The 16,115-nt window shown below is 40.7% G+C and overlaps 1 protein-coding gene across 25 annotated transcripts in view; it reads right to left on the bottom strand.

Annotated features, from left to right (window-relative positions):
* Nucleotide 1: 1 nt before the first annotated feature.
* The window catches only part of LOC310897390 (uncharacterized protein), an 82,509-nt gene continuing 66,395 nt past the window's right edge, over nucleotides 2-16,115 (bottom strand). For 6 of the 25 annotated variants that reach the window (XR_014582274.1, XR_014582290.1, XR_014582305.1 and 3 more), the window contains 2 exons: nucleotides 13,749-13,926; nucleotides 2-12,479 (listed from right to left, as the gene is read on the bottom strand). The gene's annotated coding sequence lies outside the window, so the exon portion shown is untranslated. The remainder of the gene's footprint in view (nucleotides 12,480-13,748; nucleotides 13,927-16,115) is intronic. The other 19 variants (XR_014582285.1, XR_014582293.1, XR_014582294.1 and 16 more) reach the window with 9 other exon arrangements.

Raw genomic sequence — 16,115 nt, 5'->3', positions numbered from 1 at the left:
GGCCGTCCCCCCGGGCCGGCTCCTCCCGCGGGCCGCGGCCGGGTCCGCCCCGCCGCCGCTCCGCCCCCAGGTGCTGCCGCCCGGCTCCCCTCGGCCGTCCGGAGCTGGCCTGAGGGCCGGCGGGTTTCGGCCCGAGGGCCCAGCGAGAGCCGGCTGCCCCCGGCCCGGCGCCGTATGTGGAAAAGCGCCGAGGAGAAAGTCCCTGTGGGGGCTCGGGGTCTGAGCTGCCCTCCAAATGGCAACCCCCAGGCGGCCGGCCCGGCCCGGGCAGGAAGTGGCCGCGGCGGGGCAGGGAGGCTGCTCCGGGAGGGATCGAGCGTTTGAGTAAAATAACAAATAAATACATAAAACCAACACGCAGAAAGTGAAGTTTTCAAGATCCCGGCTTCGAAAAGAAAACTGTGGTTTTCTGTGCCAGTACCGAGAAGCCTGCCATCACCTAGCTTGTCCCCACCTTGGCTGTAGCCTTCCTAAGAACAGCTGTGTCGTGGTTGCTTCAGTTTACTCTGCACATTTTGGATTAGAAAACTTTTATATACACGTACCGGACAGTGTGTTTCAAAACATGCTGAACACAGCCCCTGTAACATATGTGTCATGATGTATGGCATTATACTTTGATAATTAACACTTTTACGTAAACATGACTGAAATCTCTACATGGTGTTTCTGCACAGCACGCTAAAAGAAAGTGAAGTGGGGTCAAAAACAGATACAGATCCTCCTTTCTTCTGCAAAGCAATTAAATGTTGCCTTTTACACTGGCATTTCTTGTGCAGACCTCCAAAGTTCAGCACGATGACAAATGTGCCTGCTACGTGAATGACTCCAATAAAGCCAATAGTCAATAGACTGTAGAGACTTTAACAAAGGGATGATTTCCAGAATTACAGCAGTTTGTTTCTTTTGAAACTACTAAGTGTTATTTGTGCCTTTCACAGTCACAGTTGCTTTGTAGTGTTTATAGTTTTATATAAAACATTGTAGGGGTCGGTGTATTAACACACTGTGTACAAAAAGGCAAATTAAATTTCAATATATGCTGTGCAGATGTGAAAAAAGCAATGTTTTTGAACTCTCAGAAACATATTTTTTTAAAACTAACATATTTTATAGGCTCAGGATTTCCGTGTGCAAGAGGGGGGCTGCTGTTGAGGTAGCTTTGTGCTGTGTGGAAGGGAAGGACGGACGGAAACGTGGGACATTTCTCCTCACTGCGGTTTCTGAAGGGGTGGGTTGACCGTGGCCGGGCGGGCAGAAGGGTGGCGATTAGGGGGCCGCCTGCTGTCCTGCCCCACAACCAGGACCTGCCCAAGGGTGGCGTGGTGGCCAGGCACTTCAGTGGCGGCTCCGTGTGAGTCACAGCCCTGTGGCAATTTTAGCAGCCACTGCAGGCTGCCATCAACCGCTCTTCTCCCAGTATTGGTATTTGGTTTATTTCTGAATCCTGCACTTAGAAGAGCCCTTGGGTGTGGTGGCCATTTCACCATAACAGATTATTTCTGTTTTTCTGTTCTCACTTGGGAGCTACAGTGAGCCGTCCAGTGTACCTCAGTCTCACTTTCCTCACAGGCATTATTTCACTTTTGCCCTGGCCACCTCCTGAGGGCTGTGTAAACCCTGGGAGTGTCTACTTAGAGGTTTAACTGCTGACCTCCATAGCTTCATGCTCAAGATACTGACCTCCACTGCTCCGCTCCCTTCTCCTGAATGCACCCGAAGACCATTTTCCATCAGTGATGCAGCAGGGAGACATGGAGAAAACATGTATTTTTATTACATGCTTCACTTAGTGGATCTGGCTCAGCACCAAAATCCATCACGAAGTCCTTTTGCAACGTGCAGAAGGGTCTCACTGTTCCTCAGTGAAGAAGAGCAGAGTGAACTCTTCTGTGAAAGGAACGCTGTGAAATTTTCGCTAGACAGTGTCTGAGAGTGAGTAAGCAGCTGGGATTTCAGACTGTCCAGCACCCCAGTTTTCAGAGGCTCCCTTCTCCATCCATCTGCTGTCCCTAGACATATACTTGAAGTGTAGGGACGGGCAGTTCTGTGTATGGTTGTGCAGTGCCCGATGGGACTGGCATTCCTGCCGCGGCAGAGGGAGCCTGCCCTGCTGCAGAGCCTGGCCACGGAGTCAAGAAGTGGCACCTCACAGGTTCATGTTTTGGGAAGCAGTGGTGAAAAACAGACAGGCCTTTTTGCATATGTTCCTAAAAACTAGTCATTTGCTCCTCCTGTTTGCCACATGGTGGCTGAAGGTGAATTTCTAGTGCTTGATTGTAAAGGCAATTTGTTAAAGCTAAATTGTTTATTTGCTTTTTGGTGCATGAAATACTATGCTTGTCAGTTCACCTCTCTGCATATTTGAAAGATTAAAATGCAGTTCACCACAACTTTAATATTGGTGGAGCAACCCAAAATTTCTTGATTCCCCATTGAAACGTGTGTCATTCACACTTCAAAAACAACAAAGCAGCAGCTCCCAACCCTTGCAGAGGCCCGAATGAACAGATGGGCCTTGCAATGTGCCCTCTTAATGGTTTCACAACAGTTAGTGTCACAGTGCTTCCGTCTTAACTACACAGATGCTTCCCAAGGTTGCAGGAAGGAAAGCAAATGTCTCTCACTGTTGGTGTTTGGAGCAGTCATCTGCTGTCATCCTTCTCTGTCACATGTCTTGGGCCAGTCCCCATGTCTTATTTGGATAGGATGAGCACCAGATTTTGTGAGTCAGACATGCAGATCTGGTCACTTGCTAGCAGATTGCCAATCTGATAAATCCATTATTCATTGTTATCATTTTCTATAATTTTCAAGATGACAAATCTACTTTTTTTGTTGCTGTGTTTTGTTTGTTTGTTTTTGTCAGCAGGACAATATTGTAGTGACTCTGGGTTCTTTGATTACATTATTATATCCCTTAACACCAACTGCTTTACAGCCTGCTCTGGTCAAACGAAGTAAAGCTGAAAGGGGAAAGAAGCACATATTCAGTTTCTCAGATGGGTTCCTAGCCAAGTTGCATACCTGTGCTCTTTTAAAGCCCAGATTGCAACTGTTCTTTTGAGTTGATTTTTCTCATAATCGCATCATCTCAATGCCTGTTTTATCTGAGATGAGATTAACTAGTAGTCAGTTGACATGATGCAATTAGGAGTTCTGTTTGTAGATTAAGGTAGTTTTGTTCAAGAAAATACTCATTGCCTCAAGAAATTAAAAATAAATAAATAAATCCATCTCTCTCTGATGTCTATGGATCAAAAAATTACATGCACATCTTCAGATGCTCTATGGATTAGTTTACAAGTTTTGTGCCAGTATGGAGTATCAGGAAACATGTTGGTTCCTTTTCCCTGCTTGCAGCCACATGTGGAGTTCATTGCTATGTTGCTGTGGCAAGGCCCAATACCAGCTCTCCAGAAGTGCACATTTTTTCATTAGTTATAATTTTCCAGTGATAACAGTGCTTTGATTTAAAAGAGCGTTCAGACCAACTGTTTGTTGATTCCCTGTTTTCTTCGTTTTCTCTTTTCTTTTATTTTTTTTTTTTTTTCTTTCTTCTCCCCATACCCAGACCAGATGTTCAAAGGGACAACAGCGTAGTTCACATGGATGGTCTGGCAGCACACAGCTCAGTATAGATCAGATCATGGCTCTACAGTCATGACAGGTCATGGCACCGTGCACTGTCACATCACCCATCAGCAAAGACTTACAAAACAGTCTTGATCCCACAACTGCACCCCTGTCAAGTTAGCAGAGGATGCTACGGTGTTTATGTCACCTTCAGGATTTTATCCTAGCAGCTGGCCAGCAGAAGCAGCACATGTGATTCTTTTACAACATAAAGTCTACTGGGAAAAATTTCCCTTTCCAAGACAATATATATATATTATATATATATATATATATGAATCATTGGAAAGTTTGCATCATTTCAGCAGTATGTTGGCTTTAGCCTGGTTTAACATCAGATTTACCATTTTATCTAAACACAGCCTGATTGACGTGCCTCTTAGACACAGATTTCAATACCAAACCTGCTTGCTACCAGGTCACCAGCTTGGATTTGAGTCATGCATGGCAGATAGATGATCACATTTCTCACAAAGTAGCCAAAGTGTACAATATGGGTTGTATTCAAATTTTAAGCTGTCTTCAGGGTGACAGACAATGGTTGATCTAGCACACACACACACACACACACACCAAAAACAAACAAACAAACAAACCAAAAAAAAACCAGTTGCGTAAGGATAACACATCAAAACACATTGAACATTTTTGAGTTGTGTGAGTTTGGAACAGATTATCACTTTACATCATGTGGCTGCAGCATGCTTTTGGAGGAGTTTCTGGCTCCAGTGTCCATGTACCAGGTAGTAGCAAAGCTGTCAAGAACTGCAAGGACAGAATTTTCGCTTTTTGCATTTTTCAGCCCCAGTTGCCATTCCTAGACAGTCTTTTAACAGACAGCTCCTGCTGCCTCACTGGTCCTGCCTGGCCCTGGCTTCAGGGCACGCAGCTGCTGGTGTCCCCCAGTAGCTCCATCATGGGCTGCCTGTTGGTAGGACTACAGTCAGACTTGGGCAGAAGGTCCCTTGGCCTCAGAGGTAACCACTGTCACTTATCGCCAGAGGGATGAATAAGCAAGTTTTTAGCCAAAGGTCACATACCGAGTCTTAAAAGTTGATTTTCTGTTCAAGGCCACAAAAAGTTATTTTTCTTCCTAATCCAATTTTTAGAGGAGTCAGCATATTGCAATGTCTGAAAGCTGTGAAAATGGACAAATTTAAAATATTAGGAATAAAAGCCAGTATATGGGTAAAAGATCCACTGTTTGCATCTATTGACAATCCACAGATGGTCATTAGGGAAATGGTCATTCCCTGACCTCACTCATAATATTTCAGAGTACATCACAGCTACTGCCACTACTAAAAAATTAGTGTTTGCATATGACTTTCCAAACATTACCTTACTCATACACATGGTCCACAGAAGTCGGTAGGACTTTTTTCCATGACAGCAAGAGAATCTGACCCTACCTAACTAGAATTTAGAGCTTCCCAGTAAGGTCAGTGAGTATTTAAAGTTCATTGGGAAGTTGCAACAGCTGTAAATTAAATGACTCAGACTGAGTCAGGTACAGAACTGGGTTTCGTTCCATTAAGCATGTAATTTTAAAAAGTCACACTAATGGAGCAACTTGTTACACAAGAATCAACATCCTACTTCTCACCTTGATAACAGAACTGTTAGTGATGGATCTCCTTCCTATACGTGACCGTATGGAAGATTTTGGTGTACCCTGGTATGACAAATAGGTCTGCGTAGTCCTCACCTGAATACTAGGTATACAAAGAGAATCTCTTTTGGCTGGATGGAGTAAAGAGGACAGCCTGAGGAACTTCCTGGCTTCATTGCTTTGGAAAAACAACGTCCTGGCTGTGCCTTCCCTGTGCCTTGGAGAGAACTGAGTGACCAAGTTGTACTGTCATTTCATGTATTACTTTCATGAATTCAGATTGATTTGAATAAAGCTATTAAGTTTTCTCTTCAATAAAACAAAAATAAGCATTTCAGATCAGACTGACTATATGAAAGGTTTTGCCGTAAATGAAATACTGTATTACAAGGAAAAGGAAACAACAAAAATATATGAATTCTGATCTCAGTGCTGTCACCATGTCTCTTGGTGACCTGGACCAAATCATTTCATCTCTATAGTTCCATCTCCTCACCACTTAAAGGTTAATAATATGAATTGTTGAGAAATACCATTTTTTTTCTTTATCCAGTATATTATTTCCTTTCTAAATATCTGAAATAACTATTGAAATAAAAATAAATTGCTAACTCCAGTTAATGGAAAAATTTCTAAGCCATGAAATGTTTCTGAGTACAAAGGAGTAAGAAAAAATAGATGAAGAGATGGATACCAGAGTGGTTCTAATGGTTTTGCTAAATTCATTTAATTTTATGTGTATTTATAGTTGGCCTTAGCACAACATGTATGGTATAAAGAGGGCTATGCTTATGGTCAGTTTATTAGTAACCAAAGTAAAGTTAGCAAGATCCACATTTATCAATGACTATCGGATTGTTTACAGAATATACATATATATATATATATATATGTGTATATATATATATATATATTTTTTTTCCAATATAAGGTTCCTGCACTACTTATGTCCTTAGGATAGGAGCTGCATTGAATCCTATGCTTGGATTGTCCTTCCCTTTTTCCATTCAGGTTTAAAACAATCTTCACGGGTTTCTAGCTATATGAAAGTTGCTTGCCACTGCCTGCTGCTATAGGTGTATATATGTCTACATATAAAGATGCAGATATACATGTATGCTGATGATGCTGTGCTAAACTGAGATAAGCAGTAAGTAAAAAGGTCTTCTCCTGAAGTTTTTACTCAAAGAAAAATCCTCTAAGCTTTATTGAGTAATTTATTTTAATTCAAGCATGTGGGAATAGGCCTTGAGTTACTACTATATGTTTACATTTTCAGTCCACAAGGTAGTTTTATTAAATGAGTCTCAATTCACTGCACAGAAATCATTTCCTCCACTGCACCTTGTGCTGAGGTACCATATGTTTTAGAAGAGGATCACAAAACTGTTTTGCAAGATATAAATGTATTATAAATATATGTCATAGTTAATACAAATTGGATTATAAATTTACATTGACCTCCCTTGGGTCCCTTTACCTGGCTGTGAAGCTGACTCTCATGTAAACTGAGCACAAACACGATTTGTGTAAAATTACAAAACTCACCAGTGTCAATGCTTAAATAGTAACTTAAAGTAAACAGCAAGATTTTTGTGTACGTTAATAGAAGATTTTACCTGGCCCTTATTTCCCCACCCAAATGGCGCATAAGGAGAAAGATTTGGCTGGAATACACCCGACCAGTCAGTGTGATCAGATACAGAAGAATTATGTTCCCAAATGGAAAGCAACTGTTGGGAGTTTAACACAAGCAAAGAAAAGGTGTAGTGGGGAAAGCACTTTGAAAAATTAGGAGGAACAGCATCTGCTCCATCTGTTACGGCTGTTTCCAGCCATCATTTATCAAAGGCACACAAACGTGGACTCGTACCCAGACCCAGATTCAAGAAGCCCATGTCCTACCTAAATCACTTTAACTCCTATTCACCCGCTGACTTAGGTCTTCAGGCACCAGGAAACACCAGACAAAAGGACTTGAAGCCAGCCTGGCTGAATCTGTGTTCCTGTGCCTATGCAGAACTTTGTGAAAAGCTGTGTGGCCTCAAAAGGAGACAGAATGCTCTCACTGCATCTTTTAAAGGATGTAAGATGCACAAAAGTTTTAATTCAACCATTTTTCTTCATAGCCTAAAATTATCTGCAGACTCTGAAATACAAGAAAGGAGCATTAACCACATTCACTAGACCTTTACATGCAAACAGAAGGTTTTTTATGGAAGGGTGGAAAAGAATAACAGGAAATACACATTTATTTTTTTTAATACTTGCTCAGCTTTAAAAATAACACCCAGTAGCTGGACAGGAGCTTTGATTTTTTTTTTCCACTAATTGTCATGTATTTAAATGTTTCAAGTAGATAGGCAGCAGTATCACAACTGTAGAGAAAATCAACCTCATTGGAATCAAAAACTCCATTACCTCCAGCATGAATTTCTCTAGAAAGCTGGAAAACAAGCTAGTGCTACAGTATCTTCTATAGCATTGTCAAATCTTCAGGCCTTAAAACATGTTGCAAACATTAATGAGAAGTCTCACAAAATACCTGTGGTCTTGTGGTTGAGACAGCCTAACTCAGTTTCAAAAGAAAGAGGTTCAAAGCCTTGCTCTCTCAGAAGCATCTCATGCAACGCTAAGAAAATTACTAAGACTGATGCTGAAGTGCTTTAAATTTAGCCATGGGAGTAATGCTGTTACATTCAATGGGAAGAACATGCTTAAATGCTTTCAGATTAGGGTATTTGACAGTAACTTTAGGTGTACAGCCCAAATGAACCTCCTTCTAACAGTGTCATCACCAATTGATTGTGCACAGGAGCAGCTGAGGGGTTTCTGGAAACGATTCCACTTAATTCCCCTGGCGTGGCAGTCGTCAGTGGCAGGGGGGCTGCAGAAGGAGCCAGGAAGGGGTAAGAGAGAGAGCAATACGTTGGCAAACCACAGCTGGTTCGCTATGGCCACAGCTGCCCCAGGGCCTCAGGCCAGGCTCGGTCAAGCTCTGCAGAGCAGTGACTGTCTCCTGGACAAGGCCTTTTTGGGATTCACGTGCTAACTTTGCTCACTTCCCCAGCCTAGCCCTAGTGGCATGGCTCAGCTACTTCCTTCTAAGCCTTTTAGGTTTTATGACTCATACCCTTACATGGCCAGCTCTCCTCACGTCTACACATGGACATAATCTGGAGGAGACAGCCTCAACTCTGTGGCACTTGCCCTTGCAGCAACGCTGTTGGTACCAGTGAAGTACCACTATGGTAAAACACAGCTCAAAAATGAAATGATAAATCACGCTCAACATTTTGCTTTGTACATCACAGCTTTTTTATCTTCATTGCTGAGAATTTCGTATCTGCCATTCCTTCATCAAGGATCAGCATTGATATATTTCCTGTATGTTCCTCACAAGCTTTTTTCCTCTAATGAATTACTACATTTTACATGATGCTTCCTTAGACTGTATATTACTCTTGCTTCTAAGAGAAGTTGGCTCTTTGGTCATGCTGAGCCTGGGATGCAAAGTGAAGCCCTAGGGAGAGGAGCTCAGGGGAATGGAGAGGAAAAAGGGCCTATTTAGTTGCCTGAAAATATAGCTTTGCACAAACCAAAGAACAGCTCTGTCATTTGAATCAGTGACTGCTCTGAGAGCAATAAAAGTCACAAACAAATGTCGGTACCACAAGTGTTGGAAGAGCTTATAAATCATATGTAAAGGGTAAAGCAATTATCTGAAGTACGATAGTTCTTCTTAAAACAAGATGATCTTCAAAAATAGGTTTACAGCCTCCCTTCAGGACAATAATTTTCATAGCTGAAATCTGCCAAAAAAACTTTGGAAACCACAATCAGTAAGTACTCTTTGTCTCCACTGCAAGGATAATTATATTTCCTTTCCCCCTCTTTCAGGACTTTTGCCCCAAAAATTGATAATGTAATTAAAAATATCATGACAATCAAGGAGTTCACCAGGTTGGAATTGCAAATTTCTGCAAAAATCATTTCTACAGTGGTCTTTTAGTATAAAAACAGTATGTTGGTTACCTCTTCTTCAGAATAGCGTCCTAAATGGGAAACTGTAGGACTTCAGAAAGGTACGGAGAAAGATCACGGGGCATATAAAGAACTTAAGTTAAAAAATAAATAAAATAAAAAGGATGCAAATAGCTTCAAAATGGCAGATTTGCCAGATAGAAATTAGGCCAACACATCAAATATACATTGTTTATTGTTGATGCCCCAGGCCACAAAATTATTTGGAGTCTTTGGCTTTCTGTGTGTACAAGATGACGGCAGAAGCCAAACAATGGACTGATGCTTGCTCTTTCAACTGCAGCCACCAGATGAGTGGAGTTGTTGTTTTTAAATATTTAGTGTTTTGTTGGAAGGCTGGCACCTCTCACATGCTCCTTGAAAGAGAAAAGGCGCAAGTATCCGGCTAGGGTTCAAGACTGTAATCCAGCCCTCAATTTTCTGTCCCTCCCACATACGCAGAGCTGTATTTGCAACTTATTAGTTTGGGGCCTACTTTTATTTTATTTTATTTTATTTTATTTTATTTTATTTTATTTTATTTTATTTTATTTTATTTTATTTTATTTTATTTTATTTTATTTTATTTTTTGTTTAGTTTATGACGTTATATGCTTTTAGCATTTGTTCTTTAGTTTTAAAGTGGATTTTCATGGTCATGGGAGGACACAGAGACAAAAAACTCCAGCACAGGAAGGCATAAAAGGTACAATATGCTGAGCAACTCAGCAGCAATGGCCTTTGGATCAGGCTCCGTACCCGTGCCAAAGCAATTCTGCCCTTCCATATACAGCAAATTATTTGTAAGGACCTCCCCTGGTATTTTCACAAAATGACTTGTTTTGAAAAACAGAGGTGACCCTGGGCCTGGCCACTGGAAGATGCTTGTTTTTATACTAAGTCCTGCTTGGTTTATTATTTATAATGAGTCCGAGAGAAAGCTTGGGGTCCCCTGAGGTCAGTGTTGCCTAGTGGCTCCCCTACTACAATAGCCACAGGAACAGATCAGCAGAGGGTAAATGTACACAGCTCAGAAGTGGGTGGGATGAGATGCTCATCCACCAATTTCCATGCAATGTTCCTGGTAAACATTAGCAAGATCTGAACACTTAAGTCCTTCCAGTAATCTTGAAATATCTCTCTTTAATTTACATGTTGATTTGGGACATTTTCTAGGCATTTCAAGTGAGAAATTGAGGAGATTTTACTCAAATTTGTTCAAAAAACCCTGAGAACTGGGGTTCCTCTAAGCTCTTGCATAGCTTAATTTGTCCCCACTGTCTGCACAAGGGAGGAGCAGGCAGTTTTTTCAAAGCTGAGCACCTGCAGCTCTCATGGGACCACATCCAAGGTAATTTTAGCCGTGACTGAAAATGATGCTACAGGATTTTGACATAAGGAGTGGAAACGGTATACCCCCATTCAGGAATGCTGGCAGATTTCTGGGTGAATTTTGGCTCTGGAGGCCAGTAGCAGCTCTTCCATTCACTGCCTCTTGGCATGGTCAAGATTTGGTCTAGAACGACCTAATTGACAGTAAAGTGAATGAGATCCTTCATATACATACTGCCTACGGTAAGTCTGCCTGAAGCCTAGCTCCTTTCGCTCCCCGGCAACTTCCTCTGCAGTGTTTGTGTCAAAACACAAACCTCTTCTTAACAAAACCAGCGAACACATAGATGTCACATTAAAGTGATCAACAGAAATCCTTTTGCCTGGAGAAGCAGGGGAAAGACAGAAAGCACCGTGAACCCTTTGTTTATGCTCTGAAAGGAGCCAAATGCAATGGAAAAATAAAATATATATATCCCAAAGGCTTCACAATTCTCTTTTCATTCAGTGTTACTGTATTGGAAAAATCTTTTATATAGCAATATTTTGCTATCTTTTGATAAAATTCTAGCTTTTTTGTGATCTGTGTTGGGTAGCTGGGTTTTTACTGCACTAGTGTACGCTCAGTAACACAGTCTGTAGGTCAGGCTGCTAGTCTGAACAAAATAGGTTTAGAAATGGACGACTTGCCTGGTGAAGCATGAATCTTTTTTCTGTCTTTGGGAGTAATTATCTACTAACGGGCATGGTTTCACAGGACTGTATGTTTGACTATAATTGCTATGTCCTCTGTGAAATGCCAGTTGAATCATGGATTTTTCCCACTGTTTGTTTTTCTTGTTTTTAAGACCTATGCTTAAAAAAAAAAAAAAAAGCAACTAAATATGATCCAGAGGAATGTAGCTTTGCCAATTTTGCTGAAGCTGCTGATTCAACAAGGTTTTTCAGCATTTGCAAATGCACAGGCATGAGCCATCCTTTGAAACAGTACCACTAGTCATATGTTTAAAGTTACACTTGTGTTTAAGTACTTTGTGGAATGAAACCTTAATGCTGTGGGCTAAGCTGAGATGACTCATTTAAGGGAAAAATCATATATGTGAAAAAATATTTCCACTTCCTGATAAATGATAGAAGAGCTGTTTTTATTAAAAATCCAAAGATGAGCTCCTCTTAGTCAAATATACCATTGTAAGTCAGGAAGTATAAAACTCAGTACTATAGTAATATGTAATTTAAGAGGATTCAGCCCCATAAGAAACAATAAAAATAGTCAAAGTAAATAAGAGAAACTTTGTTAGCTTCTTCAGGGAAATCTTGCTTGGAAAATATAGGTGATCAGTGCATTTAGCTTACTTCAAGTGAAGAAACAATTCTGAAAATGTAGGTTCATGTGTTTAAGCAGTGTGGAAGGCCAAACAGAAACTACTGGTGCCAGATAGCTTGCCTCTAAGTCTGTATCTTGTGTAAACATCATGTAGTGCTGGGTGTTAAGTGTTAAATGTCCTTCACCAGCAGTTTGTCCATCGGCAGGCATATTTTCCAGATGGTCTTTAGATGATCAGTTATGTTGTTCATAATTGCAAGTTCCTCCCCATGTGTCTCCTTCCCTGCTGCTTTAATGTGAAGAAAGGTAAAGTCTTTAACCACTAAGCAGCTGGCACAACTTGCGCAAACAATTCTTAGCACTGAGTTTGAGAATAGTTACAAAATAGGGAAGGCTCAAGTGGGCATTTTACTTTTAGTATTTGTTTTTTGTTTTTTAAAGGAAAAATCTCAGAAATAAAAACAGGTAGTGCATTCCCAGCTCTTTCTGATTCCATATGTTTTTCTCATGAATGCCGTTTACAATGGCTAGCTCCTCCAAACATTGTAGCTGCAGGAACAAAAAGTGCAGATGAACAAACAAAAACAAACAAACAAACGAAGACTTGTTTGAGTAATACTGTCTTCCTCTGCCAAGTAAACCAAAGTCTCTAATGGCTGGAGTTTGGGGCTATTTTTCACACATCTCTGTGAAAAATATGTGCATCCTGATCCTGCTCTCACTGAAGCCAAGAAGAGCGAGAATTCAATGGAAGTAGGATTAAACTCATAATGTTTTGAAGTGGGACAGATTGTTTGTTGTAACAAAAAATGCTATCATCATTATCATGCCATTGCTGTAATAATGTAATGATGGGAGGGTCAGCAGTGTAAGTTCTAATTTGGAGAGTTGAAATCGGCCATAACGAGATAGAAATGCATTCATGGAGCTACTGGGATTTTGCATTGCATTTATCCAAATGAGTGGTCTTTGGGGTGCTGGAACCTTTGAATGACTTCTTTTTGAAATACCGAACTGTTCACTCCAATGGAGATAAAATCAAGCCTCAGATGAATAAAAAGCAGTTACTACCTCACTACATTCATTTTTCCCATTGTCTCTAATGCACTAATGTTCTTGTACTTATAAAGATAATTTTGAAATATACATGCAGTTTATGACAACTTCTTTGTAGACTCTTCTAGGTATACAGTACCTTTTCAAAATATTAAGCAACTACTGTTTCTAAAGACCAATGGTCTTCATTGGACCATTTATTAAATGAAATAAACCACATTTGGTGGTAATCTCAGACATCACATGTTGGTTTTATTCTTTGTCAAAGTCTTTTAAAACTTTCTTGTCAGCACGGACTGTGACATTTGCTGTGTACATCTCTTTTTCAAATGCTGAAGTGAGGCACAGTGCTGGCACACAAAAAGTTTTTGTAAAGAAAATCAGTGAATAATCTCTCACCAACTTCAATACAAACAGAATTAGGTTCAGCATTCTGCACTTCAAAAGATAGCTACAGATAAATAGCCAAGTTATTAAGAGTATATCATCTGAACTAAATGAAAACTCTGCGCCTTTTGGGAAACATCCTTCTATAGCTATGCTTAATTATCCTTATGGAATTCACATCTATTTATACTCCCTATTTAACTCTTTAGTCTTTTGATACCTGGCTAATAGCTGATATCAAAAGCTTCCAAATTGGTTGAGGTGGGTTTTGTTTGTTTGCGTGTTTATTTTTGTTTCGTTTTGAATGTGATGTATTCTTTTGCAGTTTTAATTGTGCTATAGAGTTTGCATAAAACAGGAGATGGCAATAATTACCTCAGTCTTCTTGATGGCTTCAGCAGTGACTTGGCAGACCTTTTTTAGGAAGTTTAGGTAGGTGATAGTATCTCTATGCAGAAAGTTCTTGTGCAGTCCTGATGTGTTCAGCATATCGAGAAGTCTACAAGAGGATTCATCTCTTTTTATTTGTCCAAATATCTGGTTATTTACACACCTGTGGAAAGGAAAAAGAAACAACTCAAGCCAGCCAAAATGTTCCAATGAATCAGTCAGGACAAGCTATGTATATTTTGTCTATACTCAGTTTTGAGATGCTGGATGAAGTTATTTTAATTTTGAAACTATTTTCTCCATACACATTAGTAACCCTTTAACTTGACTTATTCCTCCTCCTTCAATATGACTCAGAAGTCCTTAAGCACTTTACTTTTGAAACCTGCACCTTGGAAAGTGTTTAACAGCATAACAGCTCTTGATTTTTGTGGGCTGGTATTACATGTTTTCCTACAAGCTATGTGCCAAAGGTGCAGTCGGGCTGATACAGACAATAGCCTAGGGTTTAGCTGTGCCTCAAGGAGCTTGTCTTCTAACCAGCCTGAGATAACCACCAAACTGCAGGCACGTGCCTGGCGTTGTGGTGTAGGAATCATGTTTTCCTGAGGGCAGAGGTGTCCAAAGAAGAAGGCAGGATTATTTAGTTTTAGTTACTGGCGTGTTGGTGCTGGTAATGTCCTTGCAACAACATTCAGACGTGTTTCAGGGAAGGAGCTGAAGGCTAGAGGGGTCGCAGTAGCTGCAGTAGGGTGGTCTGAGTGCCAAGGAGAACGTGATAGGGGATGGAGAAACTCTAGGGACAGGGGCTGGCAGGCCCTACACATCAAAAAGTAGGAAGGCAAAGGGCATAAACAAAAACACAGATACTGCAGAAGCAAGTAATAATACATAATATAGTACTGAGGCAGTTAGCCTTCAATGCCTGCTCTTCGACATCTGAAAGGGCCATGTCTCCCAATAACCACCCTTCTTCAGGATGGTGATAATGTAAAAGTCAGTCCCCAGAAAGACCCCACTCAAGCATGTTAGATATATAAGTAATGAATGAGACAGCTATTTGGATTACATCACACGTTTCTGGAAACATGTGAAGAATACTCCATAGAAAAGAGAAGAATCAAAAGAAGTTGCTCTTTGATAAAGCAGATATTACAAATTAGATACCAGCCATGATTTTGTCTGCATTCAGTTTTATCTCAAAGGTCATCTTGGTCATACTGGGCTCAGCAATCCTGTGAAGTATGAAGTGTATTTAAGCCTGTCATTTGATGTAAGACAGAATGTGATCCAGGTTCAAATAGAAAGATAGTGGTTTTCACACATTTTTTTTCCTCCCAAAATGCTTTGGTAGTGCTGCCGGAGATCAAAATCCATGCTGCCAAATAAATGCATGCTATTCCTCATGCTACTGGAAATTGAAATTCAAAATTCTCACGCAACAAGTTGAGATGGTGATCTCTATCACACAATGTCACGTGCATATTAGGTGTTCATCCCTTATATCATGCTGTTGCAATCATGAGGAGCGTTGTGGTCATACAGCATCTCCAGTGATGCAAACCAGGCATCACCTGACTGTATGATATGGTGCATCACAGGATTTGTTTTAATAGAGTTTGGAGACAATCCTTTCAGTAGAATAGCAACATTATTTTTGTTACTAACAGACAGTCCCAAAACAACATTGCAAAAGGCGCTTTGAGGTCTCACTAACTTTAATGAAAATCAAACTTCAAAAGAAAAGGGGAAAAAATGTAATATTGAGCTTATCAGGCAAAGCTAAGCAGAAGGAATATTTTCCTTTCACTGAATTATGTCACAGTACAGTATTTTGATTTGTCCTTGCATGGTCATTCACAAATCAATATTGGAGAAGGTCCAGGGCTCACATCATCTGGCTGCAGTACTGTTGAGCAGAGGAACGCTTACTCCTAATAGCTGAAATACTGGTCTGTGCGGTGGGAGAGAAGACATTCTCTCTCTTTGAGTTGATGAACCAGTTTCTCCAGCGATGAAACACAGGCTTGTAGGGAGGAAGAGAGACTTTCTTTGTACTGGCAGAATTGGCCAGCCAATTCATCCACTGTTTGTCCCTTTTGGTCTTTCTAGGTCATTACTGCCAATTAGCTGGCATACGATGATGGTGCGCTCCATACAGACCTCCACCACATGGGTTGCATGCACCTGACTTCATCTGGATCTTTGGATATCTGGTCCTTGTCCAAGTCATCATAAATCACCTCCAACATGGCTAATTACCTGCATACCCCCCTCCATGGCAGTCCATTTGCCTGGGTAACATACAACATCTTCCTTGAAGGGATACTTTTCCTTCACACCTGACAGGAC

Source organism: Anser anser, assembly GCF_964211835.1.
Source record: "Anser anser genome assembly, chromosome: 3".
Taxonomy (NCBI): Eukaryota; Metazoa; Chordata; class Aves; order Anseriformes; family Anatidae; genus Anser; species Anser anser.
This window is presented reverse-complemented; position numbering and strand designations above follow the sequence as displayed.